General features: G+C 50.6%; 1 protein-coding gene across 3 annotated transcripts in view; it reads right to left on the bottom strand.

Moving 5' to 3' along the window:
* Positions 1-19890, bottom strand: part of ARHGAP32 (Rho GTPase activating protein 32) — a 523871-nt gene that overhangs the window by 362880 nt on the left and 141101 nt on the right. The window lies entirely within an intron of this gene.

Raw genomic sequence — 19890 nt, 5'->3', positions numbered from 1 at the left:
ACAATTATCCGGCGAATTGTTGGATCTGTTGTCGGGGCCGCTCTCCTCTTCTTTCTTCCCCATTCTATTGTCTATTATTCTGCATCCAATACCCGGCTGTAATCCTATTCTACTTAATCTCACAAATGATCATTTAAACACATTCTATTTTAAGGCTATGTAAACTTTTGAGCACATTTAAAAAAAAAACAAAAAAAAAAAAACAACCTATTAGAGGATTTAAAACGACTTTTTAATTGGGTATTTTTATATAAAAAAAATTGTTTTATTCCAGCTTGTATGTATCCTGGATACATAGAATCAGTATCTTGCTCTCAAACCCAAATCCGTCAGGTCAGGACTGATGGGTTCCGCGTCAGCGGGTTTTGCGAGTCTCAGACATGCAGGATCCAGCAGTTATCGATCACATCTAAGTCATGAATTTAGATGTGATCGATAACAGCTGGATCACTTAGGACCTGATGTCAATGAAGCCATAAGTCCTGCTGACCCGACTGAGTAGGGTTTGAAAGCAAGATACATCTTCTATGTGTCCAGGATACACAGAAGCTGCATCTCAAAAAGTAAAAAAAAAATATATGAATCCAATGATCGGGCGATCGAAAGTTCTAACAAATGATCCCTCCTGATCATTGCATTGTGTAAAGATCAGACGATGAATGAGTAAACGCTTCTTTGTTGGCTATTCGGATCTTTTATGTGGCTAGAAAAAATAGTCGGCAGGTCATCTCCCCGTGTAAACAGAGAATGTGCTGCCAACAAGATGCAAAATGTTACAAGCAATCAGATTAACCCCTATATATTCCAATCCTTGCTGTGTTTGAATGGAGCAAACAGGTGCCGATCGACATGCTGTACCGTGTAAAAGGTTCCTAATCTCACAAATGATAATATAAACATATTCTCATAGACTGTTTATAATAATAGAAACAGCAGCGGAGACTTTTACTGGTTTTCTTATATTTCCCCTTTGACTGTGGCTGCTGCAGTACAATATAGCGGGGGCAATGCTCCCCCACGCTGTGCTGCCCGTCTATTGTGCAGAACCGTCATTTTACCTGGACAGTGAGGAGCAGCTCCACAGAATATATTGTAATATTTTCTTTTTCCCTGAACAGGTTCTCTTGGAAATATTACTCAATGGGAGTTTCCATTAAGGATTTAATTAGACAAAGCGTTAATTGTTACACTCTGGATGAACCTCGCGCACTTGTCACGGCTCCAGATTTACTGGCTATTCTCATGGAGTCTCAGGGTGGGTTTTGCCGTCGCAGATATCGGTGAAGACAGGAATGTTCGGGTTTTCCAGGCTCATGTCATTTGCTTCTTTTTTTTAATGCCACATAAAGGCGCCTGAGCTGGGAGGTCCTGGCCATTATTCCCGTATACTGGGAGCTCAGTCCCCACTGACCGCTAGGAAGAGTTTACAGCATGTGGTCCCTGCACATCATCCTATACCTCCTGCAGGATTGTTAGGGCTGCTGTGCAGATATGAGCCGACCCTGAAACTAAGGAACGATGAGTGATATGGGGGACAATAATCGCGGAGATGAAGCCATTTTAGAGCCTGATGTTCAGTATAATCTCCTCGAACGTTTGCTTCATTACTGCCACCAAAGTAAAAACACATCAGAGAAAAAAAATTCACTCAGACATCCCAAATCACTGGGGAAGATTTATAAACAGTAAGGCCTCATGCACGTGAACGTGTTTTTGCAGCCGCAAATCTGCAGGTGAATTGCGATCACATTCATTTCTATGGGCCCATGCACACTTTTGTGGACCGCAAAAAGATAGGACATGTCCTATATGGGACGCAGTTTGTGGTTCAGGCTCTTGAAATGAATGTACACGGCCATGTGCATGACCCGTTATTTGCAGGCGGCCCGCGGATGACACTCCACGGCCATCTGAGCCACAAATCACGGGCCATGCACACCACTACGGTCATGTTTCATTCTACGGACATAATAATTTTTTTTTTGAGTGGCCGAGAACGGTAAAAAGAAACAAAGTATTGAACAAATATGGCGTACGCCATAATTTGTGGTGTTTTAATGCCAGAAAACTGACGTAATGCCGTTAACGAACTTCTCCCAATGTTTCTTTGGCATTTTTTTTAAACCAGTGGTGTTCTTTTGAAAACGTAGCTGGCTCCGGGACAAGGTTTTTCCAATTGTAACAAAAACTGCAAAATAAAAAAAATAAAAATTCCTGATTCTACTCAGATGAATACAATAGGGGTAATGTCAGAAGCTGGTGGAGGTGCAGATGCTACCCGTGATTTATCGTCCTTCTTCACAATGTCCGATTACGCTGTACATGTAGAAGACAATCAGCAAGCACAGGGGCCGCAGGATGTAGGACCAGTGAACGATCTTCAGAAATCTTCAGGGCGAGATCGCTTGACGTGCTCCATATGTTTTTATCCTTATTTTATGAGCTTGAATATTTGTCCTAGTTTTGTAATTATGGAATAAACTTGTGCGACATGTTGAAGGGTATTGGGCGATTGTTCTCGTTTTCATACTGGACATAGGTTCCTCCCAGAGTGGAAGACGTCATTTTATCGGCTGCGTTCACGTGGAACTACTCGTACCATCGGGACCATCTATACCTACACGGGTTGGTGGATTGTCGATCGCTACCCACTGGAACTCTTCTTCATACAGACTACACGTTGGACGTCCTTTGCAGCGCTGTTGAGCGGTAAAACTTTCCTTTTTGCTATTTTCTGTGGATTTCACCAGTTTTTTTCCCTGCTCCGGCTGATAAAACATAGAATTGAGTTGTGAGTTATAGAGCCGGGTGTCTTTCTATTCTTGTGATCTTTAGAAACAGGTCTCCTCCGATGTATCTACAAGTCTCCAACAGGATTTCATTGCCAGTTGTTTGTACCAGTGCTGGTAATGGAGTGGAGGATGGGACGCTGGACTTGGGGACATTATAAAGTATTGACAAGAACGGTTTATGTCCATAGCAACCAATCACAGGTTTCAGGTAAAATTCCATAAAGAAGAAACAAAGACATTCTCATCCTAATCTCGATGGAGGTTTTGTTGCTGCACATTAAATCTTATTTAATTCAAGGATTTAACAGTCGAACATTTTTGATTCCTGCAAATCCTACAAAAGAAAAGAAATAATAGCCTAAAGCGAATCCTGCCACAGAAACACTCAATTCAGGCAAAGGTTAATGATAGAAGGAAATGTAAAGCATCATATATATATATATATATATATATATACACACGTCTGTGCATACATCAGGTGATAACGTACAGCGCAGGGCAGTCAGGTGACAGTATGTAATGTTCTCAGCACATGGACACATCTTCATGGATGACAGGAGACCACGTACAGCCCCCCTGTAGACAGTGCTATACAGTCCCCCCTGTAGACAGTGCCATACAGCCCCCCTGTAGACAGTGCTATACACCCCCCCTGTAGATAGTGCTATACAGCCCCCCTGTAGATAGTGCTATACAGCCCCCCCTGTAGACAGTGCTATACAGCCCCCCTGTAGACAGTGCTATACAGCCCCCCTGTAGACAGTGCTATACACCCCCCCCCTGTAGACAGTGCTATACAGTCCCCCTGTAGACAGTGCTATACAGCCCCCCCCCCCCGTAGACAGTGATATACAGCCCCCCCCTGTAGACAGTGCTATACAGCCCTCCCTGTAGACAGTGCTATACAGCCCCCATGTAGACAGTGCTATACACCCCCCCCTGTAGACAGTGCTATACAGCCCCCCCGTAGACAGTGCCATACAGCCCCCCCTGTAGACAGTGCTATACACCCCCCTGTAGACAGTGCTATACACCCCCCTGTAGACAGTGCTATACAGCCCCCATGTAGACAGTGCTATACAGCCCCCATGTAGACAGTGCTTTACAGCCCCCCTGTAGACAGTGCTATACAGCCCCCCCTGTAGACAGTGCTATACAGCCCCCATGTAGACAGTGCTATACACCCCCCTGTAGACAGTGCTATACAGCCCCCCCTGTAGACAGTGCTATACACCCCCCGGTAGACAGTGCTATACAGGCCCCCTGTAGACAGTGCTATACAGTCCCCCCTGTAGACAGTGCTATACAGCCCCCCCTGTAGACAGTGCTATACAGCCCCCATGTAGACAGTGCTATACAGCCCCCTGTAGACAGTGCTATACAGCCCCCTGTAGACAGTGCTATACAGCCCCCATGTAGACAGTGCTATACACCCCCTGTAGACAGTGCTATACAGCCCCCCTGTAGACAGTGCCATACACCCCCCTGTAGACAGTGCTATACAGCCCCCCCTGTAGACAGTGCCATACAGCCCCCCTGTAGACAGTGCTATACACCCCCCTGTAGACAGTGCTATACACCCCCCTGTAGACAGTGCTATACAGCCCCCTGTAGACAGTGCTATACAGCCCCCCCTGTAGACAGTGCTATACAGCCCCCATGTAGACAGTGCTATACACCCCCCTGTAGACAGTGCCATACAGCCCCCCTGTAGACAGTGCCATACAGCCCCCCTGTAGACAGTGCTATACGCCCCCTGTAGACAGTGCTATACACCCCCCCCCCATAGACAGTGCTATACACCCCCCCCCCGTAGACAGTGCTATACAGCCCCCCCTGTAGACAGTGCTATACATCCCCCCCTGTAGACAGTGCTATACAGCCCCCCCCCCACCTGTAGACAGTGCTATACAGCCCCCCCTGTAGACAGTGCCATACAGCCCCCCTGTAGACAGTGCCATACAGCCCCCCTGTAGACAGTGCTATACAGCCCCCCCTGTAGACAGTGCTATACAGCCCCCATGTAGACAGTGCTATACACCCCCCTGTAGACAGTGCTATACAGCCCCCCCTGTAGACAGTGCCATACAGCCCCCCTGTAGACAGTGCTATACACCCCCCTGTAGACAGTGCTATACACCCCCCTGTAGACAGTGCTATACAGCCCCCTGTAGACAGTGCTATACAGCCCCCCTGTAGACAGTGATATACAGCCCCCTGTAGACAGTGCTATACAGCCCCCCTGTAAACAGTGCCATACAGCCCCCTGTAGACAGCGCTATACACCCCCCTGTAGACAGTGCTATACAGCCCCCCCTGTAGACAGTGCTATACACCCCCCCTGTAGACAGTGCTATACAGCCCCCTGTAGACAGTGCTATACAGCCCCCCCCTGTAGACAGTGCTAAACAGCCCCCCCTGTAAACATTGCTATACAGCCCCCCCTGTAAACAGTGCTATACAGCCCCCATGTAGACAGTGCTAAACAGCCCCCCCTGTAAACAGTGCTATACAGCCCCCCTGTAGACATTGCTATACAGCCCCCCTGTAGACAGTGCTATACACCCCCGTGTAGACCGTGCTATACAGCCCCCCTGTAAACAGTGCTATACAGCCCCCTGTAGACAGTGCTATACAGACCCCCCCTGTAGACAGTGCTATACAGACCCCCCCTGTAGACAGTGCTATACAGCCCCCCTGTAGACAGTGCTATACAGTCCCCCCTGTAGACAGTGCTATACAGCCCCCCTGTAGACAGTGCTATACAGCCCCCCCTGTAGACAGTGCTATACAGCCCCCTGTAGACAGTGCTATACAGCCCCCATGTAGACAGTGCTATACACCCCCTGTAGACAGTGCTATACAGCCCCCTGTAGACAGTGCCATACAGCCCCCCTGTAGACAGTGCCATACAACCCCCTGTAGACAGTGCTATACAGCCCCCCTGTAGACAGTGCTATACAGCCCCCCCTGTAGACAGTGCTATACAGCCCCCATGTAGACAGTGCTATACACCCCCCTGTAGACAGTGCTATACAGCCCCCCCTGAAGACAGTGCTATACAGCGCCCCTGTAGACAGTGCTATACAGCCCCCCCTGTAGACAGTGCTATACAACCCCCCCTGTAGACAGTGCTATACAGCCCCCCCTGTAGACAGTGCTAAACAGCCCCCCCTGTAAACATTGCTATACAGCCCCCCCTGTAGACAGTGCTATACAGCCCCCATGTAGACAGTGCTAAACAGCCCCCCCCCCTGTAAACAGGGCTATACAGCCCCCATGTAGACAGTGCTAAACAGCCCCCCTGTAAACAGTGCTATACAGCACCCCCTGTAGACATTGCTATACAGCCCCCTTGTAGACAGTGCTATACACCCCCGTGTAGACAGTGCTATACAGCCCCCCTGTAAACAGTGCTATACAGCCCCCCTGTAGACAGTGCTATACAGACCCCCGTGTAGACAGTGCTATACAGACCCCCCCTGTAGACAGTGCTATACAGCCCCCCCTGTAAACCATGCTATACAGCTCCCCCTGTAGACAGTGCTATACAGCCCCCCCTGTAGACAGTGCTATACAGCCCCCATGTAGACAGTGCTATACAGCCCCCTGTAGAGAGTGCTATACAGCCCCCATGTAGACAGTGCTATACACCCCCTGTAGACAGTGCTATACAGCCCCCCTGTAGACAGTGCCATACACCCCCCTGTAGACAGTGCTATACAGCCCCCCCTGTAGACAGTGCCATACAGCCCCCTGTAGACAGTGCTATACACCCCCCTGTAGACAGTGCTATACACCCCCCTGTAGACAGTGCTATACAGCCCCCTGTAGACAGTGCTATACAGCCCCCCCTGTAGACAGTGCTATACAGCCCCCCCTGTAGACAGTGCTATACAGCCCCCATGTAGACAGTGCTATACACCCCCCTGTAGACAGTGCCATACAGCCCCCCTGTAGACAGTGCCATACAGCCCCCCTGTAGACAGTGCTATACGCCCCCTGTAGACAGTGCTATACACCCCCCCCCATAGACAGTGCTATACACCCCCCCCCCGTAGACAGTGCTATACAGCCCCCCCTGTAGACAGTGCTATACATCCCCCCCTGTAGACAGTGCTATACAGCCCCCCCACCTGTAGACAGTGCTATACAGCCCCCCCTGTAGACAGTGCCATACAGCCCCCCTGTAGACAGTGCCATACAGCCCCCCTGTAGACAGTGCTATACAGCCCCCCCTGTAGACAGTGCTATACAGCCCCCATGTAGACAGTGCTATACACCCCCCTGTAGACAGTGCTATACAGCCCCCCCTGTAGACAGTGCCATACAGCCCCCCTGTAGACAGTGCTATACACCCCCCTGTAGACAGTGCTATACACCCCCCTGTAGACAGTGCTATACAGCCCCCTGTAGACAGTGCTATACAGCCCCCCTGTAGACAGTGATATACAGCCCCCTGTAGACAGTGCTATACAGCCCCCCTGTAAACAGTGCCATACAGCCCCCTGTAGACAGCGCTATACACCCCCCTGTAGACAGTGCTATACAGCCCCCCCTGTAGACAGTGCTATACACCCCCCTGTAGACAGTGCTATACAGCCCCCTGTAGACAGTGCTATACAGCCCCCCCCTGTAGACAGTGCTAAACAGCCCCCCCTGTAAACATTGCTATACAGCCCCCCCTGTAAACAGTGCTATACAGCCCCCATGTAGACAGTGCTAAACAGCCCCCCCTGTAAACAGTGCTATACAGCCCCCCTGTAGACATTGCTATACAGCCCCCCTGTAGACAGTGCTATACACCCCCGTGTAGACCGTGCTATACAGCCCCCCTGTAAACAGTGCTATACAGCCCCCTGTAGACAGTGCTATACAGACCCCCCCTGTAGACAGTGCTATACAGACCCCCCCTGTAGACAGTGCTATACAGCCCCCCTGTAGACAGTGCTATACAGCCCCCCCTGTAGACAGTGCTATACAGCCCCCTGTAGACAGTGCTATACAGCCCCCATGTAGACAGTGCTATACACCCCCTGTAGACAGTGCTATACAGCCCCCTGTAGACAGTGCCATACAGCCCCCCTGTAGACAGTGCCATACAACCCCCTGTAGACAGTGCTATACAGCCCCCCTGTAGACAGTGCTATACAGCCCCCCCTGAAGACAGTGCTATACAGCGCCCCTGTAGACAGTGCTATACAGCCCCCCCTGTAGACAGTGCTATACAGCCCCCCCTGTAGACAGTGCTATACAGCCCCCCCTGTAGACAGTGCTAAACAGCCCCCCTGTAAACATTGCTATACAGCCCCCCCTGTAGACAGTGCTATACAGCCCCCATGTAGACAGTGCTAAACAGCCCCCCCCCTGTAAACAGGGCTATACAGCCCCCATGTAGACAGTGCTAAACAGCCCCCCTGTAAACAGTGCTATACAGCCCCCTTGTAGACAGTGCTATACACCCCCGTGTAGACAGTGCTATACAGCCCCCCTGTAAACAGTGCTATACAGCCCCCCTGTAGACAGTGCTATACAGACCCCCGTGTAGACAGTGCTATACAGACCCCCCCTGTAGACAGTGCTATACAGCCCCCCCTGTAAACCATGCTATACAGCTCCCCCTGTAGACAGTGCTATACAGCCCCCCCTGTAGACAGTGCTATACAGCCCCCATGTAGACAGTGCTATACAGCCCCCTGTAGACAGTGCTATACAGCCCCCATGTAGACAGTGCTATACACCCCCTGTAGACAGTGCTATACAGCCCCCCTGTAGACAGTGCCATACACCCCCCTGTAGACAGTGCTATACAGCCCCCCCTGTAGACAGTGCCACACAGCCCCCTGTAGACAGTGCTATACACCCCCCTGTAGACAGTGCTATACACCCCCCTGTAGACAGTGCTATACAGCCCCCTGTAGACAGTGCTATACAGCCCCCCCTGTAGACAGTGCTATACAGCCCCCCCTGTAGACAGTGCTATACAGCCCCCATGTAGACAGTGCTATACACCCCCCTGTAGACAGTGCCATACAGCCCCCCTGTAGACAGTGCCATACAGCCCCCCTGTAGACAGTGCTATACGCCCCCTGTAGACAGTGCTATACACCCCCCCCGTAGACAGTGCTATACACCCCCCCCCCCCCCGTAGACAGTGCTATACAGCCCCCCTGTAGACAGTGCCATACAGCCCCCCCTGTAGACAGTGCTATACAGCCCCCCCCCACCTGTAGACAGTGCTATACAGCCCCCCCTGTAGACAGTGCCATACAGCCCCCCTGTAGACAGTGCCATACAGCCCCCCTGTAGACAGTGCCATACAGCCCCCCTGTAGACAGTGCTATACAGCCCCCCCTGTAGACAGTGCTATACAGCCCCCATGTAGACAGTGCTATACACCCCCCAGTAGACAGTGCTATACAGCCCCCCCCTGTAGACAGTGCCATACAGCCCCCCTGTAGACAGTGCTATACACCATCCTGTAGACAGTGCTATACACCCCCCTGTAGACAGTGCTATACAGCCCCCTGTAGACAGTGCTATACAGCCCCCCTGTAGACAGTGATATACAGCCCCCTGTAGACAGTGCTATACAGCCCCCCTGTAAACAGTGCCATACAGCCCCCCTGTAGACAGCGCTATACACCCCCCTGTAGACAGTGCTATACAGCCCCCCTGTAGACAGTGCTATACAGTCCCCCCTGTAGACAGTGCTAAACAGCCCCCCCTGTAAACAGTGCTATACAGCCCCCCCTTGTAGACAGTGCTATACAGCCCCCCTGTAGACAGTGCTATACAGCCCCCCCTGTAGACAGTGCTATACAGCCCCCCCTGTAGACAGTGCTATACAGCCCCCCTGTAGACAGTGCTAAACAGCCCCCCCTGTAAACATTGCTATACAGCCCCCCCTGTAAACAGTGCTATACAGCCCCCATGTAGACAGTGCTAAACAGCCCCCCCTGTAAACAGTGCTATACAGCCCCCCTGTAGACATTTCTATACAGCCCCCCTGTAGACAGTGCTATACACCCCCGTGTAGACAGTGCTATACAACCCCCCTGTAAACAGTGCTATACAGCCCCCTGTAGACAGTGCTATACAGACCCCCCCTGTAGACAGTGCTATACAGACCCCCCTGTAGACAGTGCTATACACCCCCCTGTAGACAGTGCTATACAGCCCCCCTGTAGACAGTGCTATACAGTCCCCCCTGTAGACAGTGCTATACAGCCCCCCCTGTAGACAGTGCTATACAGCCCCCCCTGTAGACAGTGCTATACAGCCCCCTGTAGACAGTGCTATACAGCCCCCATGTAGACAGTGCTATACACCCCCTGTAGACAGTGCTATACAGCCCCCTGTAGACAGTGCCATACAGCCCCCCTGTAGACAGTGCCATACAACCCCCTGTAGACAGTGCTATACAGCCCCCCTGTAGACAGTGCTATACAGTCCCCCCTGTAGACAGTGCCATACAGCCCCCCCTGTAGACAGTGCTATACAGCCCCCCCTGTAGACAGTGCTATACAGCCCCCATGTAGACAGTGCTATACACCCCCCTGTAGACAGTGCTATACAGCCCCCCCTGTAGACAGTGCTATACAGCCCCCCCTGTAGACAGTGCTATACAGCCCCCCCTGTAGACAGTGCTAACAGCCCCCCCTGTAAACATTGCTATACAGCCCCCCCTGTAGACAGTGCTATACAGCCCCCATGTAGACAGTGCTAAACAGCCCCCCCTGTAAACAGGGCTATACAGCCCCCATGTAGACAGTGCTAAACAGCCCCCCTGTAAACAGTGCTATACAGCACCCCCTGTAGACATTGCTATACAGCCCCCCTGTAGACAGTGCTATACACCCCCGTGTAGACAGTGCTATACAGCCCCCCTGTAAACAGTGCTATACAGCCCCCCTGTAGACAGTGCTATACAGACCCCCGTGTAGACAGTGCTATACAGACCCCCCCTGTAGACAGTGCTATACAGCCCCCCCTGTAAACCATGCTATACAGCTCCCCCTGTAGACAGTGCTATACAGCCCCCCTGTAGACAGTGCTATACAGCCCCGCCTGTAAACATTTCTATACAGCCCCCCCCCTGTAGACAGTGCTATACAGCCCCCCTGTAGACAGTGCTATACAGCCCCCCCTTAGACAGTGCTATACAGCCCCCTGTAGACAGTGCTAAACAGCCCCCCTGTAAACATTGCTATACAGCCCCCTGTAAACATAGCTATACAGCCCCTGTAAACATTGCTATACAGCCCCCTGTAAACATTGTTATACAGCCCCCTGTAAACATTGCTATACAGCCCCCTGTAAACATTGCTATACAGCCCCCATGTAGACAGTGCTATACAGCCCCCTGTAAACATTGCTATACAGCCCCCCCTGTAGAAAGTGCTATACAGCCCCAATGTAAACATTGCTATACAGCCCCCTGTAAACATTGCTATACAGCCCCCCCTGTAGACAGTGCTATACAGCCCCCCTGTAAACATTGCTATACAGCCCCCCTGTAGACAGTGCTATACAGCCACCCCTGTAGACAGTGCTAAACAGCCCCCCCTGTAAACATTGCTATACAGCCCCCCCTGTAGAAAGTGCTATACAGCCACCTGTAAACATTGCTATACAGCCCCCTGTAAACATTGCTATACAGCCCCCCCTGTAGACAGTGCTATACAGCCCCCCTGTAAACATTGCTATACAGCCCCCCTGTAGACAGTGCTATACAGCCCCCTTTGTAGACAGTGCTATACAGCCCCCCTGTAGACAGTGCTATACACCCCCGTGTAGACAGTGCTATACAGCCCCCCTGTAAACAGTGCTATACACCCCCCCTGTAGACAGTGCTATACAGACCCCCCCTGTAGACAGTGCTATACAGCCCCCCCTGTAAACATTGCTATACAGCCCCCCCTGTAGACAGTGCTATACAGCCCCCCCTGTAGAGAGTGCTATACAGCCCCCCTGTAAACATTGCTATACAGCCCCCCCTGTAGACAGTGCTATACAGCCCCCCTGTAAACATTGCTATACAGCCCCCCTGTAGACAGTGCTATACAGCCCCCCTGTAGACAGTACTAAACAGCCCCCTGTAAACATTGCTATACAGCCCCCCTGTAAACATAGCTATACAGCCCCCTGTAAACATTGCTATACAGCCCCCTGTAAACAGTGCTATACAGCCCCCTGTAAACATTGCTATACAGCCCCCTGTAAACATTGCTATACAGCCCCCATGTAGACAGTGCTATACAGCCCCCTGTAAACATTGCTATACAGCCCCCCCTGTAGAAAGTGCTATACAGCCCCCTGTAAACATTGCTATACAGCCCCCTGTCAACATTGCTATACAGCCCCCCCTGTAGACAGTGCTATACAGCCCCCCTGTAAACATTGCTATACAGCCCCCATGTAGACAGTGCTATACAGCCCCCCTGTAGACAGTGCTATACAGCCCCCCTGTAGACAGTGCTATACAGCCCCCTTTGTAGACAGTGCTATACAGCCACCCCTGTAGACAGTGCTAAACAGCCCCCCCCCCTGTAAACATTGCTATACAGCCCCCCTGTAGACAGTGCTAAACAGCCCCCCCTGTAAACAGTGCTATACAGCCCCCCTGTAGACATTGCTATACAGCCCCCCCTGTAGACATTGCTATACAGCCCCCCCTGTAGACATTGCTATACAGCCCCCCTGTAGACATTGCTATACAGCCCCCATGTAGACATTGCTATACAGCCCCCCTGTAGACATTGCTATACAGCCCCCCTGTAGACATTGCTATACAGCCCCCCCTGTAGACATTGCTATACAGCCCCCCTGTAGACAGTGCTATACAGCCCCCCTGTAGACAGTGCTATACAGCCCCCCTGTAGACATTGCTATACAGCCCCCCTGTAGTCAGTGCTATACAGCCCCCCCTGTAGACATTGCTATACAGCCCCCCTGTAGACATTGCTATACAGCCCCCCTGTAGACAGTGCTATACAGCCCCCCTGTAGACAGTGCTATACACCCCCGTGTAGACAGTGCTATACAGCCCCCCTGTAAACAGTGCTATACAGCCCCCCTGTAGACAGTGTTATACAGACCCCCCCTGTAGACAGTGCTATACAGACCCCCCTGTAGACAGTGCTATACAGCCCCCCTGTAAACATTGCTATACAGCCCCCCCTGTAGACAGTGCTATACAGCCCCATGTAGACAGTGCTATACAGCCCCCCTGTAAACATTGCTATACAGCCCCCCCTGTAGACAGTGCTATACAGCCCCCCCCTGTAGACAGTGCTATACAGCCCCCCTGTAGACAGTGCTAAACAGCCCCCCTGTAAACATTGCTATACAGCCCCCTGTAAACATTGCTATACAGCCCCCTGTAAACAGTGCTATACAGCCCGCTGTAAACATTGCTATACAGCCCCCATGTAGACAGTGCTATACAGCCCCCTGTAAACATTGCTATACAGCCCCCCCTGTAGAAAGTGCTATACAGCCCCCTGTAAACATTGCTATACAGCCCCTGTAAACATTGCTATACAGCCCCCCCTGTAGACAGTGCTATACAGCCCCCTTGTAAACATTGCTATACAGCCCCCATGTAGACAGTGCTATACAGCCCCCCTGTAGACAGTGCTATACAGCCACCCCTGTAGACAGTGCTAAACAGCCCCCCTGTAAACATTGCTATACAGCCCCCCTGTAGACAGTGCTAAACAGCCCCCCCCTGTAAACAGTGCTATACAGCCCCCCCTGTAGACATTGCTATACAGCCCCCCCTGTAGACATTGCTATACAGCCCCCCCTGTAGACATTGCTATACAGCCCCCCTGTAGACATTGCTATACAGCCCCCCTGTAGACAGTGCTATACAGCCCCCCCTGTAGACATTGCTATACAGCCCCCCTGTAGACAGTGCTATACAGCCCCCCTGTAGACAGTGCTATACAGCCCCCCTGTAGACAGTGCTATACAGCCCCCCCTGTAGACATTGCTATACAGCCCCCCTGTAGACATTGCTATACAGCCCCCCTGTAGACAGTGCTATACAGCCCCCCTGTAGACAGTGCTATACAGCCCCCCTGTAGACAGTGCTATACAGCCCCCCCTGTAGACATTGCTATACAGCCCCCCTGTAGACAGTGCTATACAGCCCCCCTGTAGACAGTGCTATACAGCCCCCCTGTAGACAGTGCTATACAGCCCCCCCTGTAGACATTGCTATACAGCCCCCCTGTAGACATTGCTATACAGCCCCCCTGTAGACAGTGCTATACAGCCCCCCTGTAGACAGTGCTATACAGCCCCCCTGTAGACATTGTTATACAGCCCCCCTGTAGACACTATACAGCCCCCCTGTAGACAGTGCTATACAGCCCCCCTGTAGACAGTGCTAAACTTTCAAGTATCACAAAGAGGGACAATCTATGCGGCGCGCAGTGTCAATTTTTGTCTTTTAAGCCACGCCTCTAATCCCACCCAATCCCCGCCCATACGAACCCGGTTCAGCCCACACAGTATTATACCCCCATACAGTATAATGCCACCATACAGTATAATGCCCCCATAGAGTATAATGCCCACACAGATGCCCCATACAGTATAATGCCCACACAGATGCCCCATACAGTATAATGCCCACACAGATGCCCCATACAGTATAATGCCCACACAGATGCCCCATACAGTATAATGCCCACACAGATGACACATACAGTATAATGCCCACACGGATGATACATACAGTATAATGCCCACACAGATGCCACCATACAGCATAATGCCCACACAGATGCCCCATACAGTATAATGCCCACATGGATGACACATACAGTATAATGCCCACATGGATGACACATACAGTATAATGCCCACACAGATGCCACCATACAGCATAATGCCCGCAGATGCCTCATATAGTATAATGCCCACACAGATGCCACATACAGTATAATGCCCACACAGATGCCACCATACAGCATAATGCCCGCACAGATGCCCCATATAGTATAATGCCCATACAGATGCCACATACAGTATAATGCCCACACAGATGCCACCATGCAGCATAATACTCCCATAGCTGTCCCCACAGTATATTGTCCCCAATAAAGTATAATGCCCCCATGGCTATCCCCACAGTATAATACCCCTCATATACTAAAATGCTCCTATAGCTGCCACAATATCAGCCGCCCTTCCCTACCCAGCCTAATGCCCCATAGTGCCTAATAGAAAAATAATAACATAATTACTTACCTATCCCCGTTCCCACGACAGGTGGAGGATCCTTCTCCTCCGGTCTGTGGTTTGAGTGACTCGGCGCAGGCAGGCGCAATGACGTCACTACATCGCGCCTGCCTGCGCCAAGCCGCTCACGGCAGTGAATGCTACGGTTAGAACGTGGTGGCTGCGGGGGCCCTGCGGGTCCCCCAGGCTTAGGGGCCAGTCGCAATTGCGACCCCTAGACCTACGCTAATACAGTAGCCTATGACAGCAGCGAGATACCTCCCTGCTCTGTCATAGTTTTCAATAGCATCTGCATCCGTAGTTCGCAGACACTATTAAATGTGGAGTCGCTACCGCTGTTGCAGCCATATAGCGGCTGCTAGCTGAGCCTCTGGGCATGACGGGGCCCGTGTCGGCTGGTGGCACGGGCCCCCTCATGCCAAGGGCCCCGTAGCAGTCGCTATATGGCTGCTACAGCGATAGTTACGCCATTGGTAAACTCCAGAACGATCGCATTAGTGCAGCATAATAAAGAAGACAGTCGATATACAGGAAAATATTCTTCTTCTCATTTACACAGAAATCATGCAATACCGGTCTTTATAGTTTTCAGACATAATCAATCTCCATAAACAGCTCACTCTGTAGATAATATATATAGAGAAATTCATTTCTAGTCTCTGTTCTTTATGCATGGCCAAACCACTGGACCAATCTGCACCAAATTTGGCACATAAGTAAATCAGGCGCTTTCTAAAGTTGTACACCGGATTGTAGCTCCCTAGGGTCGATAGTTCTCGACATATTCACAAAAACATTGCTATACAAAAGCAAATATGGTACCAATGGCTTCCACATCAAAGCTCCTCCTCCATATCACATCACATGACCTGTATTAGCCAATAGGAGCTCGCATGTTCTTCATTCTTAGCATGTGAGTGCCATGTGCATGTGAGTGCCATGAATAAGGACACAAGACGTGCCAGAAACACGTAGGCACAATTCAACGGGGTTCATTCTGATCCTTCACCTATCACTCATCTTTGTACTCTGCTACACTACAGAACTATCTCTTTTTAGTTCTTTTTATTATTTTTTGTTACATCAATAAAATTGGAACAGGAGTTCCTTTTTACTCACACTCAGCGCTGGATCTTGGCTCTATTTTTTCCCTGTTGTTCGCCGCTGGCCGTGCGGGAATCCTGGCGCTGTCTGTTCTCAGACACAACTAATGGTGAGCTGGAGGATTACCTCCTCCCTCTTCCCTATTCGTAATTTTCCTGATTGACATACACACAGTTTTACACCGGGTTCCCATAACAATCCAGCCATCTTTCTTTACACGCCGTGAACGGACTGGACGGTTCCGATACTACATTGCACCTATATTGGATTTCACAATTCTCATTAATTGAACCCCTTTGAGACCAGTCATGCCTCCAAAAAGGAGCCCTGCACTTGCACAAAAGACTCCTGTGGCAAAGCGCATGGCTGCTGCCCGAGCTGCTCAATCCTCTCAACAGAACCAAGCCCGTCCGCTGGCTGGCAAGATACGTCACCGCCAACAGCGAGCTGCTGAAACACCCAAGAAGACTCAGGCACAACTACGACTCTCAGCGAGACAGATCTCACGCACAACTGTATGTTGCCTGCTCTAGAGTTGGCTCAGGCAGAAACCTTTACATACTGGCACCGGAGAACAAGGCAGCAAATGTAGTCCACACAGGAGTGATGTCTTAAATTCCTAAGAAATTAGAAGGTTTTTTGCATTTTCATTACTAAATGTTTACAAATTATCTAAATTGTTGAACTGTTTAATGATTTAATGTTTTCTGTATAATGAAATAAATAATCTTTTAGAATAAAAATGTCTGTATTTTGTAGTAAAAGGTTTACTAGAAATAGTAAAGGATAAGTAATGTAATGTCTGTACACAGTGACTCCACCAGCAGAATAGTGAGCACAGCTCTGGAGTATAATACAGGAAATAACTCAGGATCAGTACAGGATAAGTAATGTAATGTATGTACACAGTGACTCCACCAGCAGAATAGTGAGTGCAGCTCTGGAGTATAATACAGGATATAACTCCGGATCAGTACAGGATAAGTAATGTAATGTATGTACACAGTGACTCCACCAGCAGAATAGTGAGTGCAGCTCTGGAGTATAATACAGGATATAACTCAGGATCAGTACAGGATAAGTAATCTAATGTATGTACACAGTGACTCCACCAGCAGAATAGTGAGCGCAGCTCTGGAGTATAATACAGGATGTAACTCAGGATCAGTACAGGATAAGTAATGTAATGTATGTACACAGTGACTCCACCAGCAGAATAGTGAGTACAGCTCTGGAGTATAATACAGGATGTAACTCAGGATCAGTACAGGATAATTAATGTAATGTATGTACACAGTGACTCCACCAGCAGAATAGTGAGTGCAGCTCTGGAGTATAATACAGGATGTAACTCAGGATCAGTACAGGATAAGTAATGTAATGTATGTACACAGTGACTCCACCAGCAGAATAATGAGTGCAGCTCTGGAGTATAATACAGGATGTAACTCAGGATCAGTACAGGATAAGTAATGTATGTACACAGTGACTCCACCAGCAGAATAGTGAGTGCAGCTCTGGAGTATAATACAGGATGTAACTCAGGATCAGTACGGGATAAGTAATGTAATGTATGTACACAGTGACTCCACCAGCAGAATAGTGAGTGCAGCTCTGGAGTATAATACAGGATGTAACTCAGGATCAGTACAGGATAAGTAATGTATGTACACAGTGACTCCACCAGCAGAATAGTGAGTGCAGCTCTGGAGTATAATACAGGATGTAACTCAGGATCAGTACGGGATAAGTAATGTAATGTATGTACACAGTGACTCCACCAGCAGAATAGTCAGTGCAGCTCTGGAGTGGGTGGAGTAGGACGTGTGGAGAGAGCTGCTGAGACTACCGTGCAGGCCTTGGATCCAGGGACTTTCCTTATCCTATCTGCCCAGGCCTCATACCATCTGCCTGGGCTTGGAAAGTACCCTGAGGGGGGTTCCATCCTAGGATGGAGCCTCAGACCTCTACCTCCCGGAGCATGCCAGCGGGGGGTAGAGGGTCATCCCAGCTGGCTGGGAATATGAAAACAGTCGCGGAGGTGAGGAGATCATCTCGGGGCAAGGCTGTCCTGGCTCCCCCTGAGGCTGGAACCCTGGATAAGGGTATGGAGACGCGGTCCGGCATGGTGATCGAGGTGTTGTCGTCTGGAGAAGGACCAGCACCGTCCGGACATTTGGATGACGGTCGTGTGGAGGAATGGGGACAGCTGAGGACCGGAGAGACGGTGGAGAACTTCAGCTCCCGTCTGGCTATGCGGTTGGAGGAGTATCGGGACCTCAGGAAGTCGCTGCAACGGCTCCGTGCGGACTTGGCGGTCGCCAGAGGAAGGGCTGCAAAATGCACAGGAGGTAAGAGGTCCCGATACCGTTTAAATATGAAATCCTTGTTGGAGGAAATAAAAGAAGTGGAAGAGAGACGTGAGGAGATTTTGGCAGGCGGAGGGGTGTTTGGAGAAAAGTTAAAAAACGAAGAGAGGTTTGCCGAGATGGCAGCACCTATAAAAATTGAAAGTATGGAGGAAGATACAGCAAAGGAAAATGTGGGGGAGAAAATGGAGCATGAGAATGTAAAGTCCAGAGAAGGCTCAGATTCTGAGGCACCCAGGAGCAGTGAGGAGGAGGAGGGTGAACTCACAGCTGGGAGAAATCAAGAGTGTTTTGAAACTGACAGTGAGCGGCCTCCAGGATTACTCACTCAGATCCGTAACGTGGAGTCGCCGGTATCCTTCCAGGGATTTTGTTTCGGTGCGGAGTTACCCGCAGAGGAGGAAAAGCAAAAGAAAAAAAAATTTAAGAAGAAAAAAAAGGAAAAGGAAAAAAAATCTGCTAAAGGTTCATTTAAAATGGTGTATACAGCAAGATCCTTCCTGTGCTCTGAGCCTGATGAAAGTCAGGATCAGGGCGCAGGTCCCGCAAGACCCCCAGCTCAAGCCTCTGCAGTGGGGCTGGAGCGGGAATGCGGGGAGAGTGTTACGGGTCCGGCATTAGAGCACGTGGTGGTCAAAATGGCGCCGGATGCCAACCCCTGCAAAGGGGGCGGTACTGGTGGCCTGGTGACGCCAGGGGGTGTGTCCCCGTGTCCGGTGAATGGCGAGCCCGGGAAACTGGTCTTTGATGCGAGTCAGGGGTCGGGAGAACGGGTAAACCAGAAACCGGATGTGGTGTCTGAAAGCCGGAAGTCTGTCGGTGTCGCAGTAAAGCCGTCAGACGTTCCGGACAAGGGCGGTCACAGAGGGGGCTCCGGCTCTGTTGGCCACTCCTCTGTGGGAGGGGGGAGTGGTCCGGCGCCGGAGGCGGCTCCAGTGACGTCAGTGGCTCCTTCGTCCGCATCGCTGAAAAGTGGTGTAGGCGAGAAGGGGGCTGCTGGCGTCGGGGGCGACGGTGGCCCCTTTCCCAAAAATGTTCAGCACTCAGAACAGATGGAGGTTAATGAGGCGGAGGGCACAGCAGGGACACCGCTTATAACATCTGGTGGCGTCCCTGCAAAGGTGCCTGATGATGCGGAGACTGAAGCAGTGTCTACCCACACAAAAAGTACAGAAAAAATACATAACATAGAACCAGGCCTGGCCAGAAGGATGACTGCAGGGGGACCTGGTGGGTTAAATGAAAAAGTTGCGGCTGTGGATGTGGAAACTGCTGGGGGTATGCAGGTGTCTGTAAATAAAGTTGCTGGAGTGTCTGCTGGTAATGGGGTGTTGAGTGCTGTGTCTGTGGGTGGTGGGGATGGGGTATCA

The sequence above is a fragment of the Rhinoderma darwinii genome, chromosome 10, assembly GCF_050947455.1.
Source record: "Rhinoderma darwinii isolate aRhiDar2 chromosome 10, aRhiDar2.hap1, whole genome shotgun sequence".
Lineage (NCBI taxonomy): Eukaryota > Metazoa > Chordata > Amphibia > Anura > Rhinodermatidae > Rhinoderma > Rhinoderma darwinii.
The sequence above is the reverse complement of the archived record's forward strand: the minus strand, read 5'-3'. Positions and strand labels throughout refer to the sequence as shown.